This window comes from Mastomys coucha, unplaced genomic scaffold (assembly GCF_008632895.1).
Source record: "Mastomys coucha isolate ucsf_1 unplaced genomic scaffold, UCSF_Mcou_1 pScaffold6, whole genome shotgun sequence".
Lineage (NCBI taxonomy): Eukaryota > Metazoa > Chordata > Mammalia > Rodentia > Muridae > Mastomys > Mastomys coucha.
Window position 1 is genome coordinate 90,720,742 of NW_022196912.1, and position 11,610 is coordinate 90,732,351.

The 11,610-nt window shown below is 41.4% G+C and overlaps 1 protein-coding gene across 2 annotated transcripts in view; it reads left to right on the forward strand.

The window, feature by feature from the left end:
- Positions 1 to 59: 59 nt before the first annotated feature.
- The window catches only part of Syne2 (spectrin repeat containing nuclear envelope protein 2), a 396,202-nt gene continuing 384,651 nt past the window's right edge, over positions 60 to 11,610 (forward strand). The window contains exons 1-3 of one of the 2 annotated variants that reach the window (XM_031355750.1): positions 60 to 537; positions 3,051 to 3,211; positions 5,848 to 5,986. The gene's annotated coding sequence lies outside the window, so the exon portion shown is untranslated. The remainder of the gene's footprint in view (positions 538 to 3,050; positions 3,212 to 5,847; positions 5,987 to 11,610) is intronic. The other variant, XM_031355751.1, reaches the window with a different exon arrangement.

An 11,610-nucleotide genomic window follows, 5' to 3' on the forward strand; every position in this document is an offset into this window, starting at 1 on the left:
TTTGTTTTTTTTCCTTCGAGACGGGACTTTCTCTGTGTAGCCTTGGCACTCATGGAACTCACTCTGTAGACCAGGCTGTCCTTGAACTCAGAAATCTGCCTGCCTCTGCCTCCCAAGTGCTGGGATTAAAGGGGTGCACCACCACTGCCTGGCTATCGTTTTCTTTTTGTGCGTTCCCGGGTTTTGTTTTTTGTTTGTTTTTGAACCAGGGTATATCATTTAGCTGAGATTGCCCTCAACATTGTTGTGTAGTTAAGGCTAGCCCTGAACCGTTGATCCTTCTGGCGCAGCCTCCCAAGACTCGGGTTACTGTGGCACTATGCCAGGTTTGAACTTCAAATCTGATAGGCTGAACTAGAATCTTAACATCACTGTCTTACAAGTCACCAACTTGACTTTAACTTCTAGATGGAACCGAATTTATTAAAAGATTTTAAAGTTTTAATTCCAGGAAGTTATTTCAGGCAAGGCAAACGAACGTCTATAATTAAAGACTGAACTACTTCCAAGAAAGAGGCTGGAAAATGTTCCATGCTGGTAAGTCATTAGAAATATTTTCATTTCCCAAGAAAGATTGCTCCCCAGCTCCTTCCACTCCACTTACTGCAGTCATAAAGAGGATTGCCTCGATTTCCTGGCCCTGGAATTGCTGAGGTTGGAAAGGTTGAGGGGGTACAGACTAATCCCAGCGCTTGGAGGCTGTCATGCAAAGATTTGGAGTTTGAGGCCAGCTGGGGCTACGTAACAAGATACTGTATCAAAATAAGTAAAAGCACTTACAGCCTAGTAAATGAGACAACTATAAGAAAAGGAATACTGGGCCTGAAGAATGGTGTACAAAGTAACCATGGTTTGCTATGGATGTCACTACTTACTTATGCAGCTAGCAGGAAGCTCTGAGTTTAATCCCAGGAGAACATACAAAGAATAGTGTGATTAGTTGTTATTTCTGAATAATATAGACCATTATTATAAACTTTAGCATTAGCCGGGCAGTGGTGGCACACGCCTTTAGTCCCAGCACTTGGGAGGCAGAGGCAGGTGAATTTCTGAGTTTGAGGCCAGCCTGGTCTACAGAGTGAGTTCCAGGACAGCCAGGGCTATACGGAGAAACCCTGTCTCAAAAAAAAAAAACCAAAAAAAGAAAAAAAAAAAACTTTAGTATTTGCCAAGAATAATCTATAATAAGATATATTGTGCTAGCCAGGAACTTGCTGTGTAGACCAAGCTAGGTTTTACTGGGTCTGATTTCCAAGTACTGAGCTAACAGGTGTTTGCTACAACTGAGTATTTTGTTTGTCTTGAAACCCCAGACCACCAAATTGTAGGGTTACAGGATGGACATCACACATAATTTTTATATGTTCCCCCACTTCCCACCCCTAGGGTCTAACTACATAACCTGGATGCCCTGGAATTTAGCCATATAAACCAGGTTGATCTCAAACTTTTATATATCCATGCCTACAAACTGGGTATGGTTTTGCCTGCCTGTAATCCCAGCACTTGGGAAGTAGAGGCAGGAGGGGCTAAAGTATTTTCAAAAAATCAAAAGTGGGGAAAGTGACCATTTCAAAGTTACTTTCCTTACAGAAGCGGGGACAGAGATGGGTCGAGTTTTGTGGCACAGACCTTTAGCAGTGTCTGTTTTTGCTTAGTCCTTTTTTGTTTGTTTTTGTTTTAAGCCTAGTGAAGGAAGGGCCTTGTCTGAAATAAAGGTCTTCTGTAACTTTTATTTAACATCATACTTGTACATTCTTTTTCTGTGTCTCAAATACAGTTCTCCTAAATTCTGTCTGAATTTCTGTTACAAATCCTACTCATTCTCTACCAGGAACAAACACTTGTTGTTACTCTCCTGATCCTGTGTCTTCCACCTCCATTAGAGCCTTTAAACAAAGGCGACTCTTGTCATAAGGTCTTGTATACATTGTAAAAACTCTGTGCTCTGTAGCCTCTGCTAGAAGGGAAGGAAAAACACTTCCAGAAATCTGGTGAAATTTAAATGGAAATTGGAAATGTCTGTGTATTCCATTTAGAAGGAATTTAACTCCATAAATGCACACTCTGATGGCTGATAAGAGGGTTCAGAGCAGCAAGGACCTGCCACCAAACTTGAGAACCTGAGTCCAATCTCAGGGAGAAGAGAACTGACGTCTACAGGCTTGTTCTCTGACCTCTAGCCTACACAAACAGATTAAATATTGTTTAAATATTTTTTATTGAAAATCTTTAAATTGTTGTGAACTACAGAATGGTAGAGGGGCTTTAAAACAGCCCAAGTTCACCGGAGAGAGGAGTAAGGTGAAATCTCACTATAAGGAGACCTAAATGTTCTGCTAAGGAATTATACTTCATTTGTTTGTTAGAGACAGGGTTTCTCTATGTAGCCTTGGCTGTCTGGAACTTACTTTGCATAGACCAGGCAGGCCTTGAACTCAGAAATCTGTCTGGCTCTGCCTCCTGAGTACTGGGATTAGGGTATGGGTGTGCTACCACACTGGGGTAAAGAATAATTACCAGGCAGTGGTGGTGCATGCCTTTAGTCCCAGCACTTAGGAAACAGAGGCAGGCAGATTTCTGAGTTCGAGGCCAGCCTGGTCTACAGGGTGAGTTCCAGGACAGCCAGGGCTATACAGAGAAACCCTGTCTTGAAAAACAAAACAAACAAAAGAATAATTAATTATACTTAAGAATTAATTATAATTAAGAATAAATAATTAATAATACTTAATTTCTAGGTGTTGTAAACAAATATTCTTGGTATCACACAAAGAATCACACACATACACACACACACACACAAACATAGAGGTAGGAATTTCACTTGATTTTGTTCTGTTTTGGGGTTTTGTTTTGTTTTGTTTTTAAACAATGTCTTACTAAGTAGCTAGTCTGGCCTGGAACTCACTATGTAGCTGCTCTAAACGCAGAGATAGCCCATCCCTCCTCAGTCCTGTGGTTAAGGGCTTGTTCCAACAAACACAGCTTCACTTGGTTTTGTTGTTGTTATTGTTGTTGTTGTTGTTGTTTGTTTGTTTTATTTCAAGGCAGGTGGTGATGTTGTTTCCCCATTGGCTGGGGTCTGAATCCACAACCTTCTAAGACTGGCTAGTTTCAAAAGAATCATCCGGTTTGGTCATTGAATAAGAAGAAATGGGAATATGAAATTCCAGCAATAAGAAATAAATGAAGATTGGAGCTGAAGCCCGTAAGTGCTTGCTTTTTGCCTGTTGACCAGATAATATTAGAACTGTCTGCGTTATCTACGAAGCATGGGGTTTTTATTATTTTTACCTAAAGATGTCTCTTTTGGGTAATGACAAATGTGTTTTTTAAGAAAAAAAAAAAAGGCCTGGCTTTTCTCAATATACCTTTAACGTTTTTTAAATTGTTTCTTAACGTTTTTTAAATTGTTTCATATCTGGTCAAATTGAGATTTTTAAGAACTTCATTTTTAATTTGTAATAAATTTGTAATAAAGTTTACAACTTGATTTTTTCAAAAAAAGTCAACAAACTGCAAGCACCTGTTAATAAGGTCTTAAATAATAATAATAATAAAAAGAGAGAGAGAGAGAAAAGGGGAAGGGTCCAGCTGCAGGAGGCCATCACCCTTGGTATAAACAATTGTTTTACTAGATGGGAGAGATTAAAAGATTGTTGATATCTTTTTTTTCTAAAGGTTTATTTGCCATGGGGCTGGAGAGATGGCTCAGCAGTTAAAAGCACTGACTACTCTTTCAGAGGTCCTGAGTTCAATTCCCAGCAACCAACCATATGATGGTTCACAACCATCTGTAATGGGATCTGATGCCCTTTTCTGGTGTGTCTGACAGTTACAATGTACTCATATAAATAAAGTAAATCTTTAAAAAAAAAAATTATTTGCCAGGCAGTGGTGGCTCACTCCTTTAATCCCAGCACTTAGGAAACAGAGGCAGGCAGATTTCTGAGTTTGAGGCCAGCCTGGTCTACAGAGTGAGTTCCAGGACAGCCAGGGCTATACAGAGAAACCCTGTCTTGAAAAACAAAACAAAACAACAACAAAAAAGATTTATTTATTTTTATGTATGTGAGTACACTGTAGCTGTAGAGATGGTTGTGAACCTTCATGTGGTTGTTGGGAATTGGATTTTAGGGCCTCTGCTCACTGTGGTCCAAAGATTTATTTATTATTATACATAAGTACATTGTAGCTGGCTTCAGATGCACCAGAGAGGGTGTCAGATCTCATTATGGGTGGTTGTGAGCCACCATGTGGTTGCTGGGAATTGAACTCAGGACCTCTGGAGAGCAGTCAGTGCTCTTACCCACTAGGCCACCTCGCCAGCCCCTGTTGATATCTTTTCATTGGAATCCTTTTAATTTAAAAAGAAATTGTTGGAAATGTAAAGGGTGTTGGTTCCAGGTGTCTGAGCAGCCCTTTGAGTGTGCTGAGAATGAAACTCAGGTCCTTGGGAAGAACAGCTATCACTCTTAACCCCTGAGTCCAGCCATCTCTCTAGCCTATCATTGTTGCTTATGTTTTAGGGGGTGGAGGGCACTCATGCTGTGGTACCGGTGAGAAAGTCAGAGGATAATTTTGTGGAGTCTGTTCTTCTTTCCACATTATGTAGGTCCTAAGTGTTAGTATCAGGGCCTCTAAAGCCCGTGATGTCACATGGGCGGGCCTCACAGACCTGTTGCCAGGGCAACAGCTGCCTTATTCCCAGAATCCATTGGGCTCACTTCCCACTACATAAGAACCCATATATATATATATATATATATATATATATATATATATATATATATATATATACACACACACACATATATATATATGTATGTACATACACACACACACACACACACACATACACACAACATTCCTCCCTTGCTCCCTCTCTCTCCCTCCTCTTTCTCCGCTACTGCCCCCTCTCTCCCTCTCAATTAAACCTCTTACATGTGGAACTGTTTGGGTCTGGTGTGTGGTATGTCCTGACTCGAGCCGCCATTCTAACATATCACTGAGGATTATGAACTCAGTTTCCTAGGCTGGCATCGTAGGGCTGCAGAAGTAACCTCACCAGCTAAGCTACTTCACCAGCGCTATAGAAAGCGGTAGAGATGAAATGGGAATTGTCTGCTAGATATTGAGAGGGTCTTCTTTGCCTTTTCGCCCCTGCTGGATAATCAGAACAAAGTTCTAGGCAGGACTATAAGATCAAAGCATTCATAAAGCATGACACCATAGCTAAAAGCCTTTCCTTGGAATACATCTGACCTCTCCATTTTTTCTCTGTCTATTCTGGAAGTGCTGGCTTCTAACTCAGACCTAGCACATGCCAAGGAAGTGTTCTACTAGAGTGATAAATCTCCAAGCCCCTGACAGGCATTCATTAACTTCAGAAACTTCCATTAGGAGAGGGATAAAATTTACATGCACAAATGAATAAGTGCTTGCTCTAAGGAGAAATGGAACCCCTGAAAGCTTTTTAGTTTGTTGTTTGTTTGTTTGAGACAGAGTTTCTCTGTATAGCCCTGGCTGTCCTGGAATGCCATCTGAAGACCAGGCTCGCCTCTGCATCCCTAGTGCTGGGATATCATCTCCTGGCCTTTGGTTTGGTTTGTTTTGGTTTTCTAGCAAAGCCTTCTCAGCAAAGGCTGGCCTGAGACTCTCAAGGGTCCTGCTTCAGCCTGCACCTGAGCCCTGAGACTACAGGGAAATACCAGCATAGCCTTCTTCCTGAACAGTTTGCAAACAAATTAATATAAATGGGTTGAATGTCTAGGGATATAAAATGATTAAATAATATTATTGCATGTTGTTGTTTTAGACTAATGATCCACTCATTTCTAACAGATCAAGCTCAGGATCCAAATTCAGTCACCCATACCAAAGTTCCACGTCCAAAGAGGAACTAAGTTGTTGCCCAGCCTTTGAGGAAATCAAAAGAGAAAGATAACTTATGGTCTGGATTTCACCTGGAGGCGGATCAAAGGTAGAATGCTAATGAATTGTCCCGTGCCCTAATTCTTGCATAATGATTTACCAATCTGCTCTTGACAGCACATGACATTAGTCCTAGCACTCTAGAGTCACAGTCAGGTAGTTCTCTGTGAGTTTGATGCATGCCTGGTCTACATAGCAAATTCCAGTGAGACCTTGTTTCAAAACCAAACTGACAAATGTAAGCCTTTGAAATCCCTTGACACTAACCAATCAGTTATTTTCCCATTGCTCCATTCCTGCTGGATAAGGAAAGTAACTTTGGAGCAATTTGCCTGAATTTTGCCGGGTTTGATTCAGCTTTGACTGTGAGACTGTCGTCCTCACTGGGACTTCTCTGAACACCTCTTCTGTATGTGTAATGAAGTGTTGCCAGTTCAGTGAACTAAAATAAATTTTCCCTTTGACATTTCATAACTTAATTTACTATTCTATTGTTTTAAGAAACAACAGGTGATGGTGGCACACTCATTTAATCCCAACATTTGAGAGGCAGAAGTAGTCCTATCTCTGTGAGTTTGAGGCTAGCCTGGCCTACAAAACAAGTTTCGGTACAGATAGGACTTTTATGCAGAAAAATCCTGTCTCCAAAAAAAGTAGGAGAAAGAAAGAAAGAGAGAGAAAGAGAGAGAGAGAAGGAAAGAAAGAAAGAAGAGAAAGAAAGAAGGAAAGAAAGAAAGGAAGGAAGAAAGGAAGAGAGAAAGAAAGAAGGAAAGAGAAATCAGTGCTAAGAGTAGGCCTGGTGGCACAGGGCTTGTAAGCCTTGGAAGGCCATGGCATAACGATCCCCAATTCAAGGCCTCTCTAAGCCATAAAGTTCAAGGCCAGCCAGTGTAACTTCCTGAGACAATGATGGAAGAGAAAAGGAAAAGGAAGGCTAGGGCTCTAACTCAGTGGAAAAGAACTAACCTAGCATGTGTGGGACTCTGGGTTCAATCAGTGCTGAGGGGTGAGGGAGTGAGGGAAGAAGAGGAGGGGAGGAGAGAAAAGAGAAGACAAAAAGAACCCTGTGCAGATCTCATCAGGTTTCTAGATGTACCAATCCACTGGGTGATGTTTAATTCATTAATCAGTCACTTGTATTCAATACAATTTCAGAACTATTCTTGTCACTTACAAGCCTGGGGGATAAATTTTGCTTTTAAAGCCATGAAAATGCAGAGAATTGAAACTGTGATTGGAGCACATTTTTAGTTGATGAGTTCAATTTATTTTTAAGTTCAAAAACAAAATTATATGGAAGCGATGCATGGCAGTATGTGCCTATACTCCTGGGTGTTGAGGAAGTTAAGGCAGGGGGAAACTTGAGGCCATGGATTCTAGGTCAACAAGGACCTCATAGTGCATGAAAGAGGAAGGAAGGAAGGGAGGAAGGAAGAGAAAGAAGAACAGTGGGAGGGAAGGAGGGAGAGAGGGAGGACTAAAGAAATGTCTTAGCAGGGCAGTGGTGGCGCAAACCTTTAATCCCAGCACTTGGGAGGCAGATGCAGGCAGATTTCTGAGTTCAAGACCAGCCTGGTCTACAGAGTGAGTTCCAGAACAGCCAGCGCTACACAGAGAAACCCTGTCCCAAAAAAACAAAAGAAGAAAGAAAGAAAGAACAAAAGAAAGAAAGAAAGAAAGAAAGAAAGAAAGAAAGAAAGAAAGAAAGAAAAGAAGGAAGGAAGGAAGGAAGAGAAGAGAAGAGAAGAGAAGAGAAGAGAAGAGAAGAGAAGAGAAGAGAAGAGAAGAGAAGAAATGTCTTAATGATAGGGCACATGGCTAGTTCAATCCCTAACACCACAAAAAATAAGCAAAAATTAAGAAGGCAAACTATTGGTCTATGATGACACTGGCCTATAATCCTAGTGTAATAGGCTCCCAGACCTTAGCACAAATGACACCATAGAGGCACCATTCTGACTTTTCAACCCAGCAGATAGGCCCCAACACCTGTCAGAATGGGAACAAAGACCTAATCCATCAAAGACCTGGTCCATTGTTCCAGGATCCAGGAAAGTCCCTAAATGTACTAACCCTGATTTGGGCTTTTGTAGTTCTGTTTCTTGCTCAGTATTCTTACCAGTTAAAGTGTGTCAACCAAGATATGTTATTTTTGTGCAAAAAATCCTGCATGATTTACCTGTGCTAAGATTTTATAGTAATCTCTAAGAGTATCCATGTATCTATGTGTCTGTTCTGGTAGAGTTGCATGCAACGTTAGCATGTGGGAGTTGAAAGCAGGCAGACTGAGTTAAATATTCCTTGATTCCTTGAAGTCTAGACTGTACTATACGAGACCCCCATCTCACAAAAGAAAAAAAGGGGGAAGGATCTTGTGGGAGAGGGGCTGGAGAGATTGCTCAATTTAAAACCTAGGTTTGGTTCCCAGAACAAACATGGCTGCCCATACCTGTCACAACTCCAGTTCCAGGGAGTCTTAACACCTTCCTCTGGCCTCTGCAGGTACCAGGCATGTATGTGGTAAAATACATACATGCAATCAAAATACCCATACAGGTATAGTGGCTTGTGCTTAGAATGCCAGAACTCAGTAGACAGGACAGGATGATCTATGTGAGTTCAAGATCAACCCCTGTCTCAAAAATACACAAATAAACAAATAAATAAAATAGAAAAAGGTAAAGAGTAATTACTATACAATGTGTGATATTATTTGACTAGATAAAAGTATGTAGGGTTATACAGTTTTAGAGATTCAGGTACCCAAAACAATGAGTATATAAAATTAGATGATATTTATAAAACTACTAACCACATACTAAATCAATAAAATAATGAGAGAGTTTAGACATCTATGACATATCAATTAAAAATAGAGGATTACAGAAAACATATTGATAGTATCCAAAAGACTTTAGCTCCACAGGCAATTAATAGGGATACTGCTGAAAGGAACAGCAGCTGCGGTACCCAAGACTGCCTGTTGTTGGGGAGCACCGGATATCCGACATGAGCATCCGGATATCCACCACGCAGGACAGGAAGGTGAAGTCACGACTTCAGTGCAAATATCCTCTTTGGGATGGGAAGTCTGAAGCAGACAAAGATTTCCCTGATGAGCACTTTCTGAGACCAAATGATCAAATCTGAGCTGAAGACGACTCAAGGGACCAAGTAATGAACTTGTAGGAAAATTCGAAGTCGTATATCGTGCTGGTGGCTCTATCCAGAATTCAATTAAAGTGGCTTCACTGTGATTTCACGAGTGCCATGCAAGCAGACAGACTTCCCTGCGTTCCACTCCTTCCTCCCCACCTCCTACACTCTCTGCCTCTTGTGCAGTGTTCCGAGGACCTTAGTGGGGCAGAGAGAGTGGTGTATACGCGTCTTATCTGGAGCCCAGTATTTGTCAGTTACCTTTGCTCAGCACTTTCCCCAGTTTAGGAGTCTCTGCAGTATCCGCTGCATTTGTGTATGAATAATTCTAATATGATGACTCTGTAAGTGCAAAAAACATGACTGATAAACCTCCCATATTAGTAAGCACTTTGACACAAAGTATATGTGCATACCCTGAGTTCAAATTGTATGGAATCATTTAGCACGATTTTTTTTTTAATATGTAGAGCTGCAAACTAATTTTTTTGTTTTGTTTTTTGTTTTGTTTTTTTCAAGACAGGGTTTATCTGCATAGCCCTGTCTGTCCTGGAACTCACTCTGTAGAATAGGCTATCCTGGAACTCACTCTGTAGAATAGGCTGGCCTTGAACTCAGAAATCTGCCAGTCTCTGCCTCCCAAGTGCTGGGATTAAAGGCACAAGCCACCACTGCCTGGCTGCAAACTAATTCTTGTAATTTATCATGTCACTAGGAAATAAAACCTGATTTGAAATATGAGTTATATAGCCAATCTTGATCCTTTCTGCCAACCCTTACTAGCATAAGGCCACTGTGGTTACCAGAATAAGATAATGAAATCACAAAGGTGTTTCATAAGAACTAGGATGTTTTTGGACTGGAGAGGTGGCCCAGTAGTTAAGATCCAAGAACTAGCCGGGCAGTGGTGGCACATGCCTTTAATCCCAGCACTTGGGAGGCAGAGGCAGGCGGATTTCTGAGTTCGAGGCCAGCCTGGTCTACAGAGTGAGTTCCAGGACAGCCAGGGCTATACAGAGAAACCCTGTCTCGGAAAAAAAAAAAAAAAATAGGGACCCAAGAACTGCTTCTTTTGCTCAGGATCTGAGTTTGGCTCCCAGCACAAACATCTGGATGCTCACATCTGCCTGTAACTCCAGCACCAGGGTAACTGATGCTCTGGCTTCTGGGAGCATCTTCATTCATGGCATACACACAAATTAAAACAAAAACATAACTTTTTTTTTTCTTAAAGAGCTACTTCTCTGGGGCTGGGAATCTCAGTGGTAGCAGAACTCCTCTACCATGTGCAGGACCCTGAGTTCGATACCTAGCACCATACAAGGAAAATAAACAGAATATCTCATTTAAAGTCTTAAAGTCAAACTCAATGTAGTTCTCAGTGTAATCTGGCCTTCATGTCATTCATAGTGACTGACTGATGATTATCTAAGCAGCAAGGTTCAGTTGGAAAGTTCAAGCACACACAAGAGATATGGCCCAATTCTATGGAGAGTGTTGAGGGAGAGGAAAAAATAATACCCCTCTCGTGCTTGAGATCTTGACTGTGCTCAAGAAGTAAAATGATGAGGAATGGAAGGACAGCGTATGGATTCTATCCATTTTGCATGTCCATTAGGTCTACAAAGGGGAATGAACAGACAACTAAGTGAGCAGGACAGAAAGCAGCCATATCTTTTAGAGTAACTCTAAATACTGAAGAAATGACAAGACAAAGGGATTCAAGCCAGGAAATGGTGACGTGTACAGAAGTCACTGAGCACTATGGGGAGAGATGGGGTGGCGCGGATGAGTTATTGTAGAAATTCTGTTCGCTTCCCAGCATGGATTTGCAGTGGCCTCTGATAAGGGATTTCTTCCTTCCTGGCATAGAGGACATAATCTCCAGGAAGGCTTCACTGTCAAGGAGGGGACAGGGCAAGTCCCCCTTTCTGCACCGGGTGCATCTCAAAATAACCTACAGAACTGATATGTTTGGGGACATGTCCTTGAGCACTTCCGTACTGTATGCTTGTTTTTAACAGTGTCATTTGGGAGTTGAATGTGTATCATCTGCGCACACACACAATTAGTGAGATAATGTCACGTTCACTGAGCCATCTCCCCAGACTATTTTATTTTTAGAATGAGGGTCTTCTCCAAGTGTGGAAGTGTGGTAGCTCCCACTTGTAACCTGGGACCTGGGATAAGTCAGGAGTTCAAGGCCATTCTCAGCTACTCTGCGAGTTTGAGGCTGCAGCCACATGACACAGGATGACCTCAGAAAACAGAGTGAGGTAAGGGAGCGCCTCTACCATTGGGCTACACCACCAGCCCCTTCGGCCCACATTTCATTTATCTAAATTTATTTCCTTTAATTCACTGATATGAATTTTGAGCATTAGCAGTTTAAAGCATGTGAAATGCTCATTAGAAAGGATAACAAGCTAGGCTTGGTAACCCGTGCCTTTAATCTCAGAACTCAGGAGCCTGCAGCCGGAACATTGCAAATTCCAAATAAATCAATCTTAAAAAAAA